At 38.8% G+C, this 22,758-nt stretch overlaps 2 long non-coding RNA genes across 2 annotated transcripts; one reads left to right on the top strand and one right to left on the bottom strand.

The window, feature by feature from the left end:
* Nucleotides 1–243: 243 nt before the first annotated feature.
* Nucleotides 244–18,867, bottom strand: LOC111273856 (uncharacterized). Its single transcript, XR_015316118.1, has 4 exons — nt 18,279–18,867; nt 10,227–10,280; nt 1,322–1,389; nt 244–761 (listed from the first exon to the last, which is right to left on the bottom strand). It is a non-coding gene; the product is annotated as an uncharacterized LOC111273856 (long non-coding RNA).
* Nucleotides 18,868–19,075: 208 nt separating this feature from the next.
* On the top strand, nt 19,076–19,853 carry LOC111273855 (uncharacterized). Its single transcript, XR_002688077.2, has 2 exons — nt 19,076–19,214; nt 19,617–19,853. It is a non-coding gene; the product is annotated as an uncharacterized LOC111273855 (long non-coding RNA).
* The last annotated feature ends 2,905 nt before the right edge of the window (nt 19,854–22,758 follow it).

Consider the following 22,758-nt stretch of genomic DNA (forward strand, 5'->3'; position numbering starts at 1 on the left):
AGTTTAGGATAGTTTGCAAGAACGGATTTTTGTCAGCGCCAACATCTTCTCCCTGCCCTGTGTTCAGAGCAGAAAACTAACCTGATTTAAAGATTATATATTTCTTAGAACAGTTGTTTTAGAAACGCTCAGAAAGGTACTGAAAAACTGAGAAGGAATTAAAAATTAGCCCATATACTCAAGCAACAAATATTCTATGTTCTAGGCTTTCCGTACGGCCCAAAATGATCGAGTCGCTTATACGATTGATTCAATGTGTTTATTAGAATTTAGGCGAAGCTGCGAGTTTTCCATTAGGGAAAATTCGATTTTGTGAGATTCTATTAGTAATGCTTCAGGCACACGAGACAACAATTGACAAAGAAAAGAGTTTGTAGTTTTAAATCTTTCTCTTTTAAATTAGATCGGTTGACTAGGCTAAGAAGTAAACTGTATACGTTTGATGCATGCTTCATAGTTATTTTTAATTTTGATGTTTTTGAATGCGACCCATATTCTGAATGACTCTTCAAAGCAGGCCGATCAAAGAACAGTATCAAAGCTGAGTAGTGGTATTCCACCCGTACATAGTGACGTTTCTGTGAAAAAATAGTATAAAGCATCTACTTGTCGCTTCTCCACCTATGCCTAGCACTATGCATCTCGTAAATATAGATAAATATTGAAGATCGTCGTTTGTAGCTTGATTCAAGTTAACGTCTTGGGGGCACCTTTTATTTGCATCGAAATTATAGACGAGAAGTTCATCGGCGATAGCAGCGCTACAATAAGAAAGGAGCTGGTTACGTAAGTGTTGGGCAGTTGAATGTTATTTGAAAATACGATAAGTGTATGTATGAACCAGTGAACCACTTCAAAGTACGAAATAATTGCTTGTAAAGTTGAGGCATAAGCTAATCTCTTACCTAGTCTATGTGTTTCAATGGTTGCGCGCATAACATCACTACAATACAGTGTCCAATGGAAGAGTATGCATAGATAAGAAAAAAAAAAGGTAGGAACAGCCTGTGTAATAATTACCTTTATACTCTCTATAAAGGGCATCTGTTTTGACATTTTTTTAGTACACTATGTGTATTAATTGGTTGGTGGCAATCCTCCGCGCACTGCATCAGCAAATTCATTACTGGACTACCAGAGTGGTTGCTATATCTGGACTGGGGGCAAACACGTTTTTTGCCTCTAGCACTTTATTATCCTAGCCTTTTCCTAATTAACGCTATAATGATTTTACCGTCTTTCGGCAGTACGGCATAACGAACAGCCGGCTAATATTAATACGAAAGCACAAAATCAAAAATACGAAGAATTGCATACTTACGTTTCAATTAGAACTCGAATACGACTTTAACTATACGCACTCATCTCTCTTCCATAGTTTTCACACATCTGTGGCAAAAATAAATTCAACACATTGATTACCAGAAGGGATTACTTGATTACCGAAACACACGGGTATCAGTAGGTCATTAAAGAAATATATACAACAGTTAGAAACGCAATACGGAGCACACTTTCAAAGTACATAGTCAACTCAAACGGAAAGCGTATTCTTTTAATCGATGTCACATTAATTTTTTTTATGGATTTTTACATAGATATATACATATATGATGTAAATATACGCTGCAGTATACATAGTTCCTTGTACATATTTAAAAGTTAACTAAAAAACGGTACAATCTCTCGGTGCTCTAGTTTCGTAAGAAAACATCTATCTGATAACATTTAATGTAAAGCACTATCTGCTCGTTGAGAGATCTGAGTTGCATTTTTTCCAATCAAATCAAACCAATAGATCAAATAGGTTCTACGTAGCCGCTTTAGAGCGGAAAGCATGTATTACGTATCACTTGGGTTGGAAATGATTGGAAAAAATGCAAAATTTCACAATTGGTATTCAAATTCGTTTTTTCTCGAAAGAGGTAAAAAATGAATGTTTTGACCCCATTGCGGATCCGTATGTAGAATCAATTGTTATGTCGAATTCGAGTAGAAATAACTGCGTGAAATTGAGTCAAGTTCAAAATTTCCGCTAGAAAAGACTCTTAACTTAGCCCCAAACACGAACTTCACACGCCTCGCTTCAATAAGCTAGAATACTATCGTGTCCCATCTCACTGGGGCTAGTTGTCTTTCTTATAAATCTCTTACGATGAACGCGGTTATTTTCTCATTTCTTAGAAGTGATGGATCCGCGATGAAAACGCCGATATTGAATCTGAAATAGATAAAGAGGCAACGAAACGTTTCTTCTATGCGACCATATTATCGCCGTCTATAATATGTTGCAGTACCTTTCCCTTTAGTCATTATATCATCTGCTGTGACGCAGCCAAGTCAAATATTGTAGGTAAGAATGGGATGGGCTAACTGATACAAGATGAGCAGGAAATCACTGGAGATAGAGAAACGGGTAGTCATTGCTGCATGATGGAATGGCCCCTACCAACTCAAAGAGCCTCTTCCCTTCAGTGAAGACCTCTGTCGTAGCATCTTTCAACGGCCCCATTTCCCTGGATTTTAGATCCAAATGTGCTACACTTCTATACCGCACAGAGACACAATTCCCCGAATGAAAGAAGCTGATCCCATTAGCCGTTCTTCTTGACCCATTCTGGGGTCCCAGCTAGCTAGCTAGCTATCGTTCTACAACTGTTAGTTGTCGACTTTTCTTATCCAGCCATTATATTCTCTATCCTGTTGACCCTGCTTGCTCCACAAAAAGCTAGGAAAAGGGCAAAGGCACAAGAAGATTCGGCGAAATAAGAAATAAGACGAAATAAGAAGATTCGGTAAGAATTACCATCGAAATTGCGCTACACAGGCGCAATATGTATACACATATATACACCCTTGTAGGTGTGGCCTTTTCTTGCCTCTGTCTGCATGGTTGCGGTCTAGGACCGTAAGACATGGCGCTAGCTATTAAGATTGGGTTGGAAATAAAACAAGGATGGAGATAATAAACAGGCAAAAGAAGAAATAGATTATGATCGTTAGATACTAGGCTAATATAATTTCGATCAATAAGTCTGCAAAAGGTAGTTATTACAAAACAACTAAATATTTTTTTGCCGCTAGTGGTGTTTTTCTCTGCTTATTTATTTCTTTCGTTCTCGTATACATTTTATGCACGTGAAGAACATTTTCGTCCTACTAGTGTCTGCAGTTTCACGAATACAAAAAGGGACGCAAGTACTTTTGCTGCGTTCGGTACTACTTTTTCATCGGTTGCTAAATGTGTTTATTGTGCCAAAGGTAAGCAGCCAGGCAAACCACCATATGTGTACCGCTGCGTTACAACAGATAAGAGAGTAAACGAATGGGCGAGAAACTGATTGTGCTACTGAATATTGGATTCGGTCAGTTGTTGAGGTCTATAAGAGATGTAACCTGTTCCCCGGGGCAATAGCAGTAGAAGGGCGTCGAGAGAGTGTTTTCTACATGGTGGTGGGCTGTGCAAGATCACACGAGGGACAGTGGTAAATATAGCTGTGAGGACAGCATGGGCTGGATGGTTAGGGTTCGGTAATAGAATCATCAATAATCAAAGTTGACTGCGAAGGGCATGAGGGGTTCGGGGGATCATACAATCAGTTGCTTGGGAGGACAAAACCGCCAATATTATTGGTCTCGAGAGCTTGGCGATCAGCAGTGACTCGACAGGGCGTGGTGGTGGCCTCACGTAGCTTTACGTTCTTATCCGTATTGATGAAACTCCAGCCGAGTGCTACCTACATCGGTTTCTGCGGGCTAAGCCCATAAAAAAGTACCCTTAATCGACCGTAAATTAGTCCGCTCGGCACGACATATTCTATCGGGGCCTCTTTAATGTCGCTTGGAGCAGTACCAAAACGTTACATATTAACGTCTGTATTCTAAGCAACTTGTAAGAAAAATATACGTCGCTTTCAAGGAAAAATTGCATTTATACCTTAATCCACTAAAGAGCAAAGAAGACCATTTACATTATAGAATAGCGCCCATGCAGCTCAAGTAACGAAACCTACTCAAGGTAGACCCGCGAATAAGTTAGCCAACTTCAAAACCTATTTTCGTTGACTTAACCAACTTGTACGAGGAAAATTACCTGAATAAAGATATATTTTTCGCAGAATGCGGATCCGTGTGTATAGAAAGTTTAAAACTAAAGAACCATATGGCCATAATAACTATCAAAGCTAGACCGTAGACTATAAGTACATAATGTGCTTTATTCATTTTTTTAAACGATGAAACCTCTCTGCATCAGTGCCTCCGAAAAGCGGAGGGGACCAATCTTCAAGCAGATTACAGGTTAAGGGGTACAATAATGTTTATCATGTTGGCTAAGCGTGACTGAGTGGTATACTACTATAGCCTTTAGCCAGCGCAAATATTAGTAGTTGAATTCGAATTATACTTGACTAGCCAAAGATTAGGTGTCTTCGGAAGAAATATTGTGTCATGCTCTCTACCACCCAACGTCAAAACAGTTGAATTATGCTATCTAATTCTACTCGGTCAAGTCGCTTAGGTCTGCATTTACGCCGAGCAAACGGATTATTTATTTTTTGAGCCGTTAAGAAAACGTTAACTGTCTTTCTGAGAAAAAGAACAGCGAACCGTTTACCAATACGTGGAAGTAATGGATCTGTATATCGACAATGTTTGTACGAAATTTAATGAACATTGCAAGATCGGCACAGCATTAACAAAGGAGAAAACCCATTTTTATTAGTCAGTACAAATTTCTCGTTTCGTTGGTGCAGCGCTGCCCCTTGTTTCTAAGTGCCCAATTGTTTAGGATGCTGACTTCGATGTCTCATTGGGTGGCCCCGAAGACCTTGCTTAAACAATTTCGGCGACATCACCAAAATCTGATCTATTCTATTAGTGTCCTCCAGATTTTCGCTCTGCCTTCAACATAGCCTTGACCGAAAGCAAACACATAAACATTTCTTTTGACTTACAGTAACTCAATAGTAATGTACAGCAAGATAACATATTTCAATAAACGAGGGTGAACGAAGAGTGCTCGAAGTTTATACCAGCATATATACTGCTTTTTTTTCGCTCTGAGCATCCTTGTCCTATTCTGAATTTTTTTCATGTCCTTGCGCCGAGCCGTACAGAACGATTGTACTTTTGACGCATCGAAAGCAGAAGAAGTGAGGAATAAGCATGGCATCACAGAACCAATAAACTGAATAATCGTGAGAATTGCAAAGCAATTCTATGGATCTATGGTGTTAAAGTTTTTCGAGGTTCAGTGTAACGCCCTTTGTTTTTCTCTATTTGACCAAACTTTCTACTGGCTACGATGATGCCAGCTGTGAAAAGAGTTTTTTCAAAATTTCAGAAGCATAAGAAAATATTCTATTTCTGAAATCCCAGATGTTATGAACATTATCAATCTACATGTTAGACCATTAAACCCTCTGTTTGGGTCTTTTCAATAACCAGTCTAGCTAATAATTGTACACTCAGTTGCTGTGCATGGCTTAGTAATCGCTACATCATCACTTTTAACCTTATCTAACGCTACTCCAGGTCTTCGATGTGGAAGAATTTTCGCTGGATTGCTGAGCTTCTTGTTCTCTGATCCAACGATAAGAATGAGAAGCTGAAGCTTTTAATGCCGGCAAATCTCGGCTGTAAGCTATGTTCCGCGAGACAAAATCACAGCAGGTAAACTCAGTAGGCCAATAAAACCAAGGAACTCTGAGCAGGTTACGGGCCGCTTATTCTCAATGTATGCTCTGCGTGCATAACACTGACTGTTCGTCAAACGCGATTCAATAACTTTAGCGCCATTAGGCTCACTGCGAAATAAAAGAAAGGCCATGATGACTCCTAGTAAATATATAATGTCTTTCAATTCGACTGTTTGTGCAAGACAGCTAAAAATATTTTTTTTCATTTTTTATGATTTGTTTCAGGGTATGCGTCTTTTGCGCTTATTGTTTTAGTAGCCCTGCTAAAATGAATCCAAGTTTTTGGCGCTAAGCAGACTAGAGATAGCGGATCCGAAAAGGCTAGCGAGACGGTCCTGAAACAACTTCTGAATTGAAAGGAAAAATGTTAAAGGGCATAATTCTGTAGGAGATGTAGCTTAACTGGCGCAAGATTTTCTTTGTTGCTAACGGATCCAGTAGACGCGGTCCTGGTTGCCGCTTACTTTTAATTGGAGTTCCTTCCTTCATGAGGTACGGTCACACAATTCAGTACAATAATTCAAAGGGAAATTTTTAAGCATGTCAATAAATGATAGTTATTTGAAGGAAGGTGTTAATATTTTTAGCTGTTACTAGTAATTGTAATAGAAAATGCTTTTTCGCAACGTAACATTATTATTTTTTATGAGAAAACCCGTTTAAGTTACACTTCCGTTAATAAATCAAGAGCTTATATTGCAGGCATTGTTCATACAGTATCATTTTAGATATTTGATTGTCGATGTGACGTTTGTCTGACTAAAGACAAATGAACTTCGGTAGAACTTATGCTCGTGGAGGAAGCTAAACATTGTAGCTTACGGGAGTCGAGGATGATGTAAGATAGGTCACAGCTCAGCGTTGAAGTGCTTGGCGAGCAGCATTAGTACGGCAAAAATATTTATGTTACAAACTCTATATGCAAACATAATGTTTTCAATTTACTAAGATCTCTATACATTATTTGCAGCCTCGGAAATAATAGAGAGGATTTCCGATGCTGGGCAGATTAAAAGACACCAAGGCATACCACTACAGGAAAATCTCGCTTCTATAATGGCTAGATTTAAAACGATCTTCTCCTGTCGAAGAGCGATTAAAAATCAAATATGATAATCCCGAAAACAATACATAACTGTAATTAGTACATATACTATTTTACAAGCTCGAATTCACTGACGGTTGGTTTTCTGGCGCCTACGGTCAACATTTTTTGTCGCGTAATCTTATTCACGAAAGATCATAAATTATTATAGGTTCTTGTCTATGTAGTATATATTTTTATTATCGAAGTATATATTTTTGGAAGGTCATGATTGAAATTGAGGTTGAAGTTGTTGTAGTGCAGCGAAGAGGAAGGCTGACTATCACTACATACAATAAAAATAATATGCTTTCTCAGCCGTTCTCACGCGACTTCGCAACGTAATACAATTTACGCTCATTAAATAACTGCATTAAATAACCATAAAAATAAGTAGTTTCAAATTATATAGTAAATGCAATAACATATATGAAAATGCTCGACCATCCGTCTGCGCTAAACTGTTATACCTTTCAGTGGCGAGATTGGCCTTAATGTTCTTCTATAAAGCTGTAATATGTATAGGATTAAATAATTACACGCGTAGGCAAACAATATTAACGTGCAAGACTGCGCCTTTGACTAAAAATCGACGTTAGTCTGTGTGAGCCCGAGTGATTACTATTATGAAGTCATCAATGAGGAATAGTGAACTCATTATAATGGCTATTATCTGCGCGTATTCACTGAGCATATATAATCTACATAGTTCTCACCTTTTTACCTTGACTGTGATTTTACCTAGTGGTTTACCCTAGTGGCCCTGTGCCTCTGTATGTCCTCCATATATTGGGTAGAAAGCCTAAACTAAAGTATATTCATGAACCTTTGAAACGATCATTTAGAAAATTAGTTACATCCAATTGACCTGTTAATTCCATTTTACGAAACACCGAGCATATATTGTTAAGTGCGTTCTAAATTCATTCATTCAAGCGCTATGGTTTATTTTTCATTAAAGTCTTTGAGAATATTGGTTTCGTCCTTATATTAAAAAAGCGAACGGATCGTAAATAGATATGACTTCCTGTAGGTACTTCATCGGTTCGGAAAACTATTTCAGCCACTTTCTAAAAAAATACGTATCTACTCATAACACATTCGCTAGTATTTTACTATAACAATGAAAAACCATTCAGTATCCACAAAACAAATTTACATCCTGAAGGGATTTCAGCTTGAGAGAATTTTCGTCGAAATTGCCAAGCACAGACATTCTCTAAGCACACTGTGCTCAAAGCAACTTAGTTGATTACTTCGTTTCCCATTGTTCCTATACTGGTTCGTATTTACGTATGCTGTGTTTAGTGCACACCCAATTTGCCTTAGTAACGGTCGCTATTTTTAACGTTAAGTTGCAAATATCGGCTTAAACGTTCAAGCGATACACAGAAATCAGATATTATTACGTCATTTTTTTCAGCGAATTATAGTATTAGACCTTTTTCGTATAACCGATGCTTTTCTTCGTGGGGTGTTCAAGGGGTGGGGGGGGGGAGGTATCTTTGCAAACTTACGATTAAGGTGTGTTATTTCGGTTGGGGAATTTAAAAAAGCTTTTCGGCAGGTTTGTTCAGCCAATTGCTAACGAAAGCGTTGGGCGCAGATACGAAAAAAAAGGATTATTTAGCTAAGACAAGGGCTGCTCTTGACGTTAAACCAATAAAATAAGTAGCTGACTGAATTGTTATTTTTCGAGAGAGATTGAAGGTAAGCTAAACAACTGAAGTTCTCCTTGAGATTTAACGAGCCCACTTTTAAGTAATGTAATAATCTGTGTATGAGCAGCGCACCCTTCATGATTCTGAACGTTTTTTTGACCTGCTCTGCCAGAGCGTCGAGCAGCTAGTGTACCATTGTTCTCTTAAATCGATTTTCAACGAAGATCAGAGTACATGTTTAGCTAATAAATTAACATTAGCATATGTATCGAGTGTTCACGAAGGTATAATCGTTGTGAAACCAGCTTCGCAACTAATTTTAACAAATCCAATATTGTGATATTAGAGTCTGTTCGGTGCCGCGGCTTAGGGAACTGGCATTGATTTTATGAGTATCTATCGGCTTTTGAGCAGTATAATTGTTTACTACCGTACGCCCAATCGCGCATTAGCTTTCTACTTATTAAGTTACAAATTAAACCACTTTACAAACGTACAAGTCGGGGAAATGTACGTTACCCTAAAAAAAAACGATATCTATTTATCATTACTATTTATATTATTTAATCTCAAATTGAAAGGCTTACATTATGGTAAAGTCTTAGTTTAAAGCTGGCACACTATCGTCATTGAAGAAAAATAGAGGATGGTGAAGCAGAGAAAATTGGACCTTGCAATACATATGGAAAACATAACTCTCTATCCTATAAAATGCGATTACAATCTCTGACTGTATGAGCAAATAAAAGTGTTTATTGTCACTGCACTTCCTCTCTCGTTCTATATCATTTGAAAGCACTCATTGACGCAAGGAAAATCCTATTTCGGCGTTACGGTGTAGAGTGTATTCGAGACGCAAGAAGCGTCCCAAGCGACCTTTCTGCTTATCACTTTACGCAAAGTTGCTCGGTATCGTAGGAAGGCGTCAAAGCCGTAACAGTTTGCAATAAACCTAACAACTAAGCAAGTATCTGCAATCTGTATGGCTCCAGCTATACAATTTATTGACGCGGTCGCAAATGCCGAGAGTTTTGGAAAGCGTTGGAAATTGTCTTATAAGAGCTATTCGATCGGCCTAACCGGTGACCAGTTCCTGCCATATAAACCTAAACGCTGTACGGTTAGTATAACTACTACTAATAGAGCTCGTTCTAAAAAGAACTGGTACTTGCTTCGCCTATAAAAACAGCTAGAGTACTTTGTGTTTGCTATAAAAGGTAAGTTACTTAACCGTTAACATTTTGTTTGAAAATAATAGAAAGCGCGGTTGCAACATTGTCCTAATATTTGACTGTAACGCGATTCTGGGGTGAGAAATTCTAACAACGTATAACTTTCGAACTGCAATAGAGCCTCCCGAGTAATAGACATGATAAATATGCCGCTCAGGCCAGCACGTATTGAGATAAACGAGTAATGCTTGCTTATGTACATATAAAATCCATTGTCTGTAACGTAAATTAGCGAAGTGCGTGAGGTTATCAATCATGTTTCTCTTACCGTACGGCCCGTATAACTGTGTTGTGACGACGCCTCGATAATAAACTAGACATTTGTACAACTATCAGTATAAATATGCACAGTTTGTATTTTGGGAGATATTTAGTCCAATATATATAATAGATTTATATAATAGTTCGAATACTCGGAACGTTCGAGCGAACTGCCGAGCGGCCGAGACAAGAGCCGGAGTTTAGGCGCAAGGTGTTCCTCGAAGTAGTTAGGTTCTTTCAGCAACAAAAAAGCAAATTAGTAATTTTAAGATATTAAGAAAATAAGTACCATTGATGCTCCGTGCCTCAACACACATTCACTGTGTATCGCTGGTGTTCAGTTCTGAAATTTATAGAAAAATCCCAGCGTTAGTATTTACCACGCCTCGATAATGCTTGTCATGTCAGAATAGTTGTTTTAAAGAAGGCACACATTGAATGGGTTGGCAGTTTGGGCGACGGAATTAAATGCTCGCATTTTTCACATCAGTATATTTGAATACAAAGTATGAAATAGGTGATGCTAGAAATAGGTTTTCCATGTCGGGTTATCCATGTGTAGGAACTGTGACAACAGAAAGAGCGTGTAGCTTTCAAATCGCAAAATAACGTCCGGCGTAGTGCGAGTGGATGCAAATAATGTTAAGACCCATTTGCCAAAGACCATTGACAATACATGTTAACCCAACGAGCAAGGTCTGTTAAGTCAATTGTTACATAGCTAAGTTTTAGACAGTGTTGCTGTTTACGGAATACGGCTCTATTTAGAATGAATTGTATCACGTGCTTAGAGAACGTGATAATTGACTCCAGACAACTTCGCAGCCACAAACTTGTAAATTCCTCACGAATAGATAACTTTGTTTTTTTGTTTTTTTCTTTTTGTTCAATGACTGTGGCTGCGTTTCGTACGTGAACTAATGAAAAAGCTAGCAACTAAGTAACCATAACTATTTTTATTATTCTTTATTAATTTCTATTTTTTATTATTCTAATTAATTTATTATACGATTAAAGATTTAAACTTTGCAGCATATATTACTAAACATTATTATACATTAACTTTATTTCGTTGTAGTAAGAATAACAGGTAAATCTGCTTATTTTTATACATTCGTAGTTCCTCCATTAGCAGTCAGTCGGAAGTCACTCTGCTATAGGGGAGCAGCACACTGCATGAATTAGAGTAGCTTTTGTCGATGTTTAACAATTATTCAATCACAAGAAAGTTCAATTCTCTCAATTCGATTTTCATTGAAGCAGTCGTCTGTCATCTCTCCATTGCCGGTAAATGGGTCAGGGCTCTCTCCTATTCTTAGAAAATGAGATCACAAAATCACTTCTCTTCTTCCTAGTCAATCGGAAGACATTTAATGGTTGGCTATTAACTATGACGGATGTTCGCGAAAAGCTTCAGTTACATGCTTCTTCAGAACGTTCATATTTCAATCCGAAATTTAAAATGTAAATCGATCGCGTTCCCAAAATGATCTTGCGCGGTACTCATTATGGATACACATTTTTAAAGCTCGTACCAAATCAGAGCTCCAAAATATAGTTTAAGCTGTCCCTTACTAATTAGATTTTCGAAGATGTCCTAAAAACCAGTTTCGAAATTAAAGAAAACAAACAAACGGCTGACCCAACACGTGCGACTGTTCAATATGAAGAGAATTTAGAAAAGCGGTCTTAGATAACGATGATTAAAGTAAGCAATATGCCGATTTTAATCATTGTGTTGTACAATCGCTTCGGCGTTCTATTTGCCGGTGAGTTGAAGCTTCTTCCATCTTCATGTGGAATATGACTAGGGACGCCTTTACGCTTTAGATCACTCAATGCGATCTTAATCTATTCTGTTTTTAAACAGGGTTAGTTTTTTATCCACAAAATATGAAGCTGCTGAGAGCTTAAGGTTGTCTTGTTATACGGTTATCATGTATAACGGTATATCATGCAATAATACGGTGCAGTTATGAATCGCACAATAGCACTGCATTATACGATCCAACACCGTTGTCAGGCCATTTATTATAAATGCGGATGTGACTACCTACCGCACTTTGTCTGCGTTTTCATTAGCACAACCCTTCGTCCGGTCATCCGGTTTGCGTTTCGCTTTACTTTATACCGTTTTTTATTTGTAATTATGCCTCGTTCCATTTGTGCGCTCTATCATCAGTGCTATGCTAGACAACTATCACTGGCCTGTGTACCATCTACTCAAAACATCATTATAATGACCCCTTTTTTTAGGATTCTTACGCGGGCGGGAGTCCACGCCTACAGCGACCACCTTTCTCAGCTTCTGCATTTCAACGAAACGCTCATCTTTTATTAATTGGACGTCATACCGCTCTACTTCGCCACCTATCTACCTCAAACGGCACACCCCTCCCGCCTACCTAAAAACCGCCTTATTCTATTTGTCTGCTTGTACAATAAGCCTCTCGACTGTTGCAACGTGCACTGCCTTTTATGCACGTACATGGTAATGTTATATACAAGGTAGGCAAAAGCCTTTTGAGTCTTCAAAAGTCCTAAATTTACATCTCTATTATATATATAATATGATATTGTTAGCACATTTGTTAAAGAAGTCTGGACTATTGTTGAGGAAACCGTAACTTCGTTCAGCATAGAAAATACCTAGAGACGCACATTTCGAATGCCAAATGCGTTGTGACTAATATAAACTTCAAGTTTAACTTCGATTTGAAATCGTCGCTCCGCTAATAGTACAGTCCCATGTAGACACAACAAAAGTTTTAAATTTTTTACAGGATATTGCTGATTCGAGGTTTTGGGGTAAAAACCGGGCGTACGTTAAGCACAACAACCGGCTATTATTTTTACATGTTTAAGTAGTTGGGATTCGCAGAAAATCCAGTCTCAATTTTTACTCTGTATGGACCTATAGCAAAATCAAAATACAATAGGTTCATATACGTTGCACGCCTACAGAACTATGAACAGGCGATAATAGTGTCTATTTATGTAATTAGCCAGGTTAAATTCTAGGTAAAAGCTTTCATGTTAGTTATATTATATCCCACCTGTAGGTAGAGCGACATCATTCGTACCTAGCTGTTTGTACAATGCTTGAATTAGTCCAGCCTGCGATTATACAGTAACCGCAGCAACCTGCAATGTCCACATCTTATGTGAAAGTATGTAGAAAAACTCGGGGTCATAATGACGCTTAAATAAATCACTGTGATCATTTATCAAGTTATATTGATCTATGAATCTCTATGTTTTCTAGATGTTTTGAGTTTTACGGTACCGCAGTGGAGCGTCGCCTCAGACATTGGAAATTAGTAATTGCCGTAGTTTTAATTGACTGCCTTTCTCAGTCAAGATATCTCTAACACAGAACTAGTTCGATACGATGGGGAATCTTGTACGAATCGTAAAATTTGTTTGATTGATAATGTTCGCTAGATCGGCTAGGACTGAGTGTCGCTCATTTGTGTTAGGGACTCCTGTGCACTTCTAAGCCAATTGCTGAATATACTGAATAAATTGAAGAAATGGCAGGCAGCCCTGTGGTCTCCTATCGAATGAGTATTGTTCTATAATGTCGACAGTCCAGGACATCAGCTCAGATGGAGATTATTAAACCGCTAGCGTGTCGCATGAGACCGTAGTGAGATATCGTTTTTGCTGCCAGTATATGTGGAAAACTGGAGGATACCGTTACTCTTATCTATTAAACCTTAAGGATGCGCTACGCCCTACTTATTCGTTAAATATTATAACGTTATCATAATTATTAGCCTTGTTGTACATGAATTAGGACAAAAAGTTACATTCCGCAATGTTTTAATGGGAAACAACGAACAGGAATGGAAAACAGGTTCGATTAGACCATCATGATCTGGATATCAAAGCAGGGCCTATTACACAGTCGAAACAGCAGCGTAGACGTTGCTGCCATTAACAATTTCTTACGCATCTGCACGATATCTTCTCCAAAGAACCTTTCATTAAACGCTAGTATCACTCAAAACAAGATATATACGCAAGCCAGCTTTCTGACGTCTAGTCCTAACGTATACATAGCAACACACACACACCCACACGCACGCATGCACGCACGCACACGTCTGCAAAATTGCATTGCCTTCCTTCGTATGCACGTTTCGAATTCAAGTGAAGTTACGCACACGTTAACTGCACTTTCGTCGGAAATAAAAGTAACTTCTGATAAAAACTCAGCGAGCTGTCTGCACGGAGCAGTACATCAACCTATGCACGTCGGACCATAATAACCTTTGGCAGACTGCTAATTGTTGCCGAGAAGACCATAGGCTAAGATCGTGACCCTATACTATTAGTGTCGTCTGATTGTGATATGCTACTAGTAATGATGAGAGATCATTACTAGTAGTTACCTCTTGTAGTATAGTCCTCATTGGCTCCATTAGTGGAAAGTCCGTATTGTCTTCAGGAACATACAGCAGCCCCTGTTTGCAATGCCACACAGATCAGATCAGATCAGATCGCTGTTTGGACATGCGCTGGAGTGTATAACGCCAGAAACGCGGCCTCGTTTCGAATTTATTCATTCAAGCCAAAACGCAGAACGGCATTCATAACCTTTGAAATATCTGGAGGTGCACATTTAAAAACAAAAAACCTGAAATTTTTTTTTTTTTATGAAATTGCAGACATAGATCGATCGGTCGGAAGATTTGCTAGCGCGCGGCTTACATTTTACGAAAATGGAACACGATGACATTAATATTGCCATATCGATTTTGTTTTAGCATCAAAATATATAGAAGATAGCAAGTACTAAAATCAATATTATACGCCTTTAATTTTTTGCAAAGAATAGATGCATTTACGAACCCCTATCATTTGTGTACGTACAAAATCATACTCAAGAACTAACATTTGCGATCCACCGGCTATTCAAGTTCATCAGGTATTTCTGCGGTTGTGCATGGCTTCGTAAAGCTGTACGTTTTCTTAAGTATTATTATACAGTTAATAGAAAAAGTAGTCACCCCAATTTGGTGACGAATTTTTTATCGAGTAACTATTGCATATCGCATATATAGCACGATCATTTATAAACAAGATTTGGTGGTCATCTACCATCAATGACCTGAAAGGCAGACATAGGGAAAAAAAACGTTGCTACAAAACTTTAATACTATCAAATTTTCTGAAGTCTTGCAGAAATTTAATGTAGTTTGTATTAGTTAATTCCAAGCAAATTTCAGAAGGTGAGACTCTATTGAACAGTGTTAATTTTTTTACCGCAATTTTACCTTTCCCAAAGCAAATTGATGGCAATTGCCGTTCTACAAACGTCATAACCTTGAGTTTAATTATATAGTCTGGAAGTTATATTGGCCACTGATGCGTTCCAACTTTATAGGAAACTACTGCCGTCGATGCTAATATCAAAAAGAAAGTATGCTTTTGAAGAACAAGCCAGCTTAATGTGTATATTGTATATGTTATATATATTGCCAACGGCGTGTCATATATGTGCCACACTACGACTAATCACGATCATGGATAGAAGTTGATCATGATGAATAATTTATACCACAATCTCGCATAGTTATAAACATTTCAGTGCGGCTAAGCTGGCCTTAGAAATGGTTCTCTCATTTGCACTGTTTTTCCTCACTTCCTAAACAGCGCACAGGCCGTACACGTACTAGCATTTGAGTCATTCAAAACCCGGTTCCGCAGCGTGCAGAATGTGTCCTTTTAGTAGAAAAACCACTATATTTATTTGCCCAACTTGGCATTAAATTATTACAAGGTGTCGTCTCTATGTTGTAGAGATACCCTTATCTAGGGAGAAACGCATTTTCCATTTAGCTTTGCTGATGACTAACTTCTTGGCACGAAATCATTAATAATTCTACCTATGACCCATATAAGTATACCTCGCGAGGCTGAACAACCAGCTATTTTCTCGAAAACAAATGAATCGTAATGAGCCCATTTAGGACACGTAATTTGACGACACGCCTCTGACAAATATATTGATATAACTCGTTCTCTCCCGATGTGCTGCTGGTTGTCTTCAACCGTTGCGTTAAGCACACCTCTGGCCCATGTAGGCCTATCATCCTCTTTATATATATACATTCAGTTCTTCAGTATGAAACATAATAAAGTAAATCCTAATTCGCCCAACTTTTCCTCAAGTATACTTTTTTTTTAATTCCGAATCGAAATACACACCACCAGTACACTACAAAAACTTTACGTCTCTCTGTTTGTCGGATTCGAACTGATTAGGCTGATTTTTAGCGGCTCGCTAGACTTTTATAGGCAGATGGGGCTGATTAGATAAATATTTTTTCGAGAGAGCTTGTTTTTGTTTCATCCCACGGAGCGTAATGTTGATTTTAGAAAACTCCTGCTTTTTTCTTTGAAGAACTTTGGCCCTTTTAAGTTGTTTTTTTACAGAACATTTTTAGGGGCTGAAGTCAGTTCTCTTCTAATGGGATTTTTAATGTGTAAAACATTACCAAATCGAAGTCGACCATTCCGGTCTGCATGGTGAGCGTCGTTCCTGATGCCAGTACCTGCTCCTATATTTAATTTCCAGTTTTCGGGTCAAAAATGCCGTTTGAGGAATGAAAACTCTACGTAGTGTCCCACGTGGTAGTAGGAAGATTTTTTGCTATCAATCAATAAGTCTCGATAAGCCGCATAACAATATTACACATATATCTACATCTAAAATGGGTATTTTTGAATTCCTTTACGTGGTACCGATTTGCTTATCTAAAAATGGAGCGAAAGCGCGCTTCAGGTATTTTTGGGAGAATCGGTAACACATTTTAATCGGTATAGTGAAAGAAAATCTAGAAGTAAACTTTGGTGATTTTTATTTAATAAAACTAAAAGGCAATTGAAGAAATCAATAGGCTGGCCGACTCTTTCAGTTTAGGTTTCAGTAACGTCGGCCGAAGACTGGCCGGTCAGGATCCGGCCAATGGCCGACCTGATCTATATGCGTCCCGGAAATAGCAGTCAAGACTACAGAAAACTTGTAGTCACGCAATGCAGTAAAAATCTACACATCATAAGCGAAACAACTCTGGAGTTAGTTGGGCCTTCTGATGAATATATAGAAGGACCTGATGAAAAAACTGCAAAGAGGTAATGAGTTAGATAAGACAGAGTAATTACAACGGAACAACTGTTAGTATATCTGATAGTTTACGTTAATTTGAATACAATATTAGTGAATCAAATTAATTAAATTAAGAACAGAAAGGCGCGGGGTGATGGCCGCGGGTCGGTCTAATTGTTATCTATGACCCTCTGGCATTTGGGCGGTAACTTATTTATCCCACTGCTGTAAAAGTCTGGCGCACAAGAGTCAAGTCTTGAAAGACGGCCTTGACATCGTGTTGAAATATAGATCATTTTTCTATCATGAAATTGTCGATATTTTTTAAACGGTTACTTGTGAGTGCGGTGCATGACAAAAACTATTCTATGTGACCCCTGTATTCTATCAATGCGATTCTTGCTGTATCAGGTGAAGTCCTGTCGAAGGGCAACAACTGTCTATTTCTAGGCACTACTCACAAATCGGCTTAACGCCAAGTTGTTTTTATCGTCCCTTCCAATACAATTAGCAGTCTCATGTGGCTGTAGTGAATAAAGCTTGCCATAAACTTCCAAACGGACATTATAAGCTGTCGCAACTGTAGGGTGATGTACCGCCGATTTGATTGCATTCACCCATTTATGCGACCGTCTGTAATTATAACAGAAGGTAAATTTTCTATCACAAATTACAGCTCGATGTAAAAATGGGTTACTGTCGTAACCTCAGAGCCAAGAGAAGCAGATGTGTTTTCGTTTTCTATGTTTTTCTAGAAATGTATGTACGAAAGAAACGAGCAAAATACATCGAAGTTTTCGCTCACCCGTTGTGGATTAGTTCCGCAAGTTTCCGTTAAAATTTGATAAAACGCAAACAATAGATTGATAGTAATTCATCCGATTCAAAGCGGCCCTGCGTATGTAAACAGCTGCATATCTAAAAATTATAACATAATTTTTTATATAAGTAAGTTCATAAGGCCCAAGGTAAAGAGTTAAGCGAAACATAATTGCGTTTTGCCTTTAGTTCGTAGAATGGCCTAGGACCTGTTCGAAGCATTTGGTTAAATCAATAAAATTGCAGTTTTTAAAAATTATCGAAATGTTCTACTGCTTGCACGCATATCCAGATTGAGCGATTTCACACACAGGGCTCCAAATCGGTAGTGCCTGCTATCATTGCACCTGTGCATATATGATGGTGTATCAAGTCTATTTATAATCTGTTTTCAAGAACCCAGACCTTTTTGCCAGTTGTTATTACTGCTAAACTTCCTCTATAGACATTTTCGCTCAAGCATAACGGAATGTGACGAAGTAGAGCATGGAATTCCATCTTCCAATTTCATTCAGGTACAAACACTGCTGGATCCTGTACGAATTAGTCGCTCGCAAACTTCATCGATAATGCGCCAGAAGGGAAGAAGCGACATCAAAAACAAAAAGTGGCGTCTTTACTTTTCAGTGCCTTTATATTTCTTATCGTGTTGCTGATTCCGTTAGTGATGGGGCTACGTTTGTTGCTGTTTCCCTCGAATACCATCCCTAGGGAAGAATAAAATGACGGTTGCAGAACATCCAGGAGGCAACAAATGGAGCAACACTCAAATATTCCTGTTTTCGAACGGAGTCCTTTTTGTTCAGGACTCGTTTTCTCACACATACACAGCCAGTCTTTCAGACACATGTTTACATCCAGGTGCACAGGCACAGCACGATTCCCTTTAACCAACTTTATCACTAGGGGTCGTCGGAAGGTAGTTACCATATGTCCACCCAGCAAACACACAGGCACACACAGCCCTGAAAAGGTCCATCAGTGAGTCGCTACCCTACAGACGTACCTAAGTGGCGCTCACTTGTATCACTGTTTGAAAAAAGCTCTCTTTGCCTTCTTCACTTGCTAGTGTCCTTCCCTAGGTCTCGCTGCTACCGCGGCTATTACCGTCGTCGTGGGCCGCCACTTCACCTTTCTCAAGCCTATCCCTTTCCTCTGCCACTGCTGCTACTGTTGCCATTGTACTGGTGGACGTCATTTTGAATTATTTACCGTTTCAAATCGTTTCGTTTCGTGTCTCGTAGTCGTTTTGGACGCCATCGTTCTCCGCTGTGGCTAGCCTCGCGGTTACTGCTGCTGCTGCTGTTACTCCAGGATCGCCTACAGCAGGCAGTGAGGAAGGTAAACTATATGAGGAAACACTGCGCCTATTACGACGCATTTGCAAGCCAGACAAAACCGAATACGACCACCATCATCGCTACCAGCTACAATTGACACAAAATGAAATTGATGCAAACTCGGTAGGCACAATAACAAAAACGTGCGGAAGGAACTGTGGCAAGGAAAAGTTTCGACGCGCCGGTTAGGGTGTAGAGCCAAAGCTTGACCTTCTGTGATGTCAGTACGTCTAGATGATGATGTTATGGCGTCGCCACTAATTCGAATCTACGCTTGCGAAAAAAAAATGTAATTGTTTCTTCTAAAGGACACATATTATAAGTGCTGCTAATTTCTCGACAAAGAAACCGGACCACTAAAATTTACAGTCATGGTGAAATAAAATAATTCTTGCACTTTCAGGATAGTATCAAAAGGGCGCTAGGATCCAATGAGGATGGAGGAACAAACATTAGGATATGATGCGGCCTGCCAACTTGAATTTTGCTAACTGGAAACTGTTTCTCGTAAAAACCTTGTCGGCGACCGCGAGGTCGAAGTTATGGAAATTCATTATGTCATATCTAGTGTTATTAAAATTTGACTGCCAGTTTATTACCCCTAATGAAAATGTAAAATTAAAAAATAGTTAATAAAGAACGTTTCGTAACGTTCTTTTCGTTTATTAAAGTAGACAAAAAAGTGGTCCAGAACTACTGACTGAAGAAACACTGACGACACCAATAGCGATTTAATTTCTCTGAAGAGTGTGACTCATTGTTATTATCTCAACTTGGTTACGTCACTGTTATGTACGTCAGCCCTTGATGGCCAAAGGACGCTAAGTGTCCATCAAATATTTTTAGCCTTCAAATGCTAGGTCCCGAGCGCTTTGTCTGGTGCGGCATGAGCCTCCTTCATTTCTATGCTTTCTGTTCTGTTTAGAAACGGCTTCTTGCACTTTTTCCGGGTAAGTAGGAACCCGACCGTACCGTTTCAACTATGCAAATATCAACTTAATGGCTTGAAAAATAGACAGACGTCTGCCACAGCCGTCTATCTACCGTCCACCATAGCGTGTCTGGCAGCTGCCGTACACGCTAGGGTCTCTGGACAGCACCAAATCGGTAAACCATCGTCCGCGAAGCCCATTGCGATCTCTTAAGTCCAGCAAACGAAACATATTCGTGTCTTTGCTTCAAAAGCAAACATGATGGCACACGGCGTCCAAATTAAAGTCGTATCAATATAACCATTCACTTGATTATACTTAATCTAATCAGCGACAACCAACGATGGTGTCAACATATGATTTTAATAAGGAAATCTGTATGTACAGCTAATTATTTTCTCGTATACAGAATCTAAAATTATCTATACTTTACCACTCATTCGTCTCATATCATCGCTAAAGGCAATACAGTGAAGCGTTAACTATACCTGTATTGTATACTCATAACGGTACGGAAGTACACCAACCGCTAAATATCAGATATGAACTAAATTCGGTTAATGCAAGACGGTAGATCTTCTTTCTAATTTCTCGAAGCAACTACAAGATTGTTGATCTTGATCAATGTCGATAACATACCGATTCAGATTTTTTCAGCCCATGACTTACCCAGCGCGTTCTAGTTAGTTTAAAGGTGAAATATCAATTGGTACATTTTTATACGTTAGAAACGACCAATAACCTTCTCCTACATAAATACAGATTAGGCATATGCCGCTCAGAAAGGTATTTGTAATTAAAAAAAAAATCTATTTTAACTTTGCTACTTTTTGACGAAACAGGTCGTATTTTAGGTATTTACTATCACCAGCATAAGTTCCCCTTTTACTGAAATATTCTAGGGATCTATCACTAATTTGCATTTAAATTAGGAGATCAAGTTGTTACAAAAATATAACCTCACGAAGTCACTAACAAATCACTCACGAAGTGATACGTACAGTGCAAGATGATGAAAATAGATAGTTTCTGGGCGCTTGCCCTCAAAGTTGACATACCCAAATCACATTAAGGCTCAGTTCGATCAGTCTTAATGTAGAACTCCTCTGTCAAAATCAAGAGAATATCGTTAGGATTCAGAAGGGCACTGCACAATAAGGACCTAAAAGGGCAGCTTTGAAGTAATGTTAACAATGAAATGCTAATAAACATACGTATACGACTAATTAAATACATAACCTCCTAACTAACTCTCTAATTACTCTCGCTACTATTTTGATTCATTCGGTTGAACCCTTCAGCATATTACATGCTACAAAATTCTATTAAATTTCTACCAAGGTTCCCATTGAAATGAATGCAAATGTCTAGCCTATAAGCTTTTTCGTTTAACAATGTCAACTTTGCTTTCTAGTCGGTGTTTGAAAACATTGAAAGCTCATGTAGCTACCTTAAGAGGAAAAAGTGCAGAAAAAATAGTTTGGACGGCGGCTGTCCATGGTAGCGCACGTCTGGAAATTTATATGTACCGAAATATTGCATTTGAGTGTGAAATAGCAGCTAGAACCCCAAAAGGAGATCTAGATTGCGGCGAAATGAATACAAATTAATATATCACAATAGTACTCATAGAGTTTCTCGCGACGATGAACCGCGTCTCGGAATATACACGTCAGTTGTGACTGATTAACCCGAGAAGTAGACCGACAAAAACGAGTCCATAGATATGTTCAACAACAAAAAAATATCTTAAAAGATATTACCGAAGAAAGCAGTCTGATCCCTAAAGTCGACGTCTGCTAACGTTTCTAATATTAAATAAAGCCACGTTTCGTGTCGAATCCGAACGTGTAAATGCTCAACAAATTAGCTGCTGACCAGTTGGTAACAGTCATTGAAAAATTTAGGTCGAGGGGTTTCTATCTAGTCTGTCTCATGTTCCAGTGAGCAGAAGGTAGATAGAATCTTGAAAAGTGTCATACGTTCATGGAATACGTTCGGCTAAAATGACACCTAAGATTGACTGAAAGGTGTCGCAATTAACACAAGATATCGCAACAGGATTAATCATCTCGAGATGGGATCTTACCTACTTTTACGGTGAGGCGCTGATGTTCTCTCGTCGAAACGACATTTTAACGTAAGCCAGTTGGTTGTAAGACGCGCGGGAGTCTAGCACTACGCAGCACTAACCAGCGTATTGTTTACTATCAAGCGTTTAGGAAGGCGATCCGTGCTTGAGGTACGTAGAGGACAATGGTGACCACTATAAGCAACTGCTGCGCGACAGTTACAAGTATACAGCACAACTGGCCCGAAATCAAGTGGGCTCGAACTACGATGTATACTTGTGTCATAGAGACAAGCGTCGGTAAAGACACGGGAACAGCATGAAGCCAGACAGAAAATATTAACACATAAAATCGCTAATCCCCTTGCCGTTATTCCCGATAAAGTTTACAATAGACGAAAGTGTGTTTGCTTAACGAGGACATGAAGCCAGACGGGGTGGGAGCTTATCTAAGTAGATAGTTGTTTAATTCTATCTAGCTGAGGCTTGCGATGCTGATAATTGGCTCTATTTGTTTTTTATGCAAAATAGGCAGTTTCTTG

This window comes from Varroa jacobsoni, unplaced genomic scaffold (assembly GCF_002532875.2).
Source record: "Varroa jacobsoni isolate VJ856 unplaced genomic scaffold, vjacob_1.0 scaffold_232, whole genome shotgun sequence".
NCBI lineage: Eukaryota > Metazoa > Arthropoda > Arachnida > Mesostigmata > Varroidae > Varroa > Varroa jacobsoni.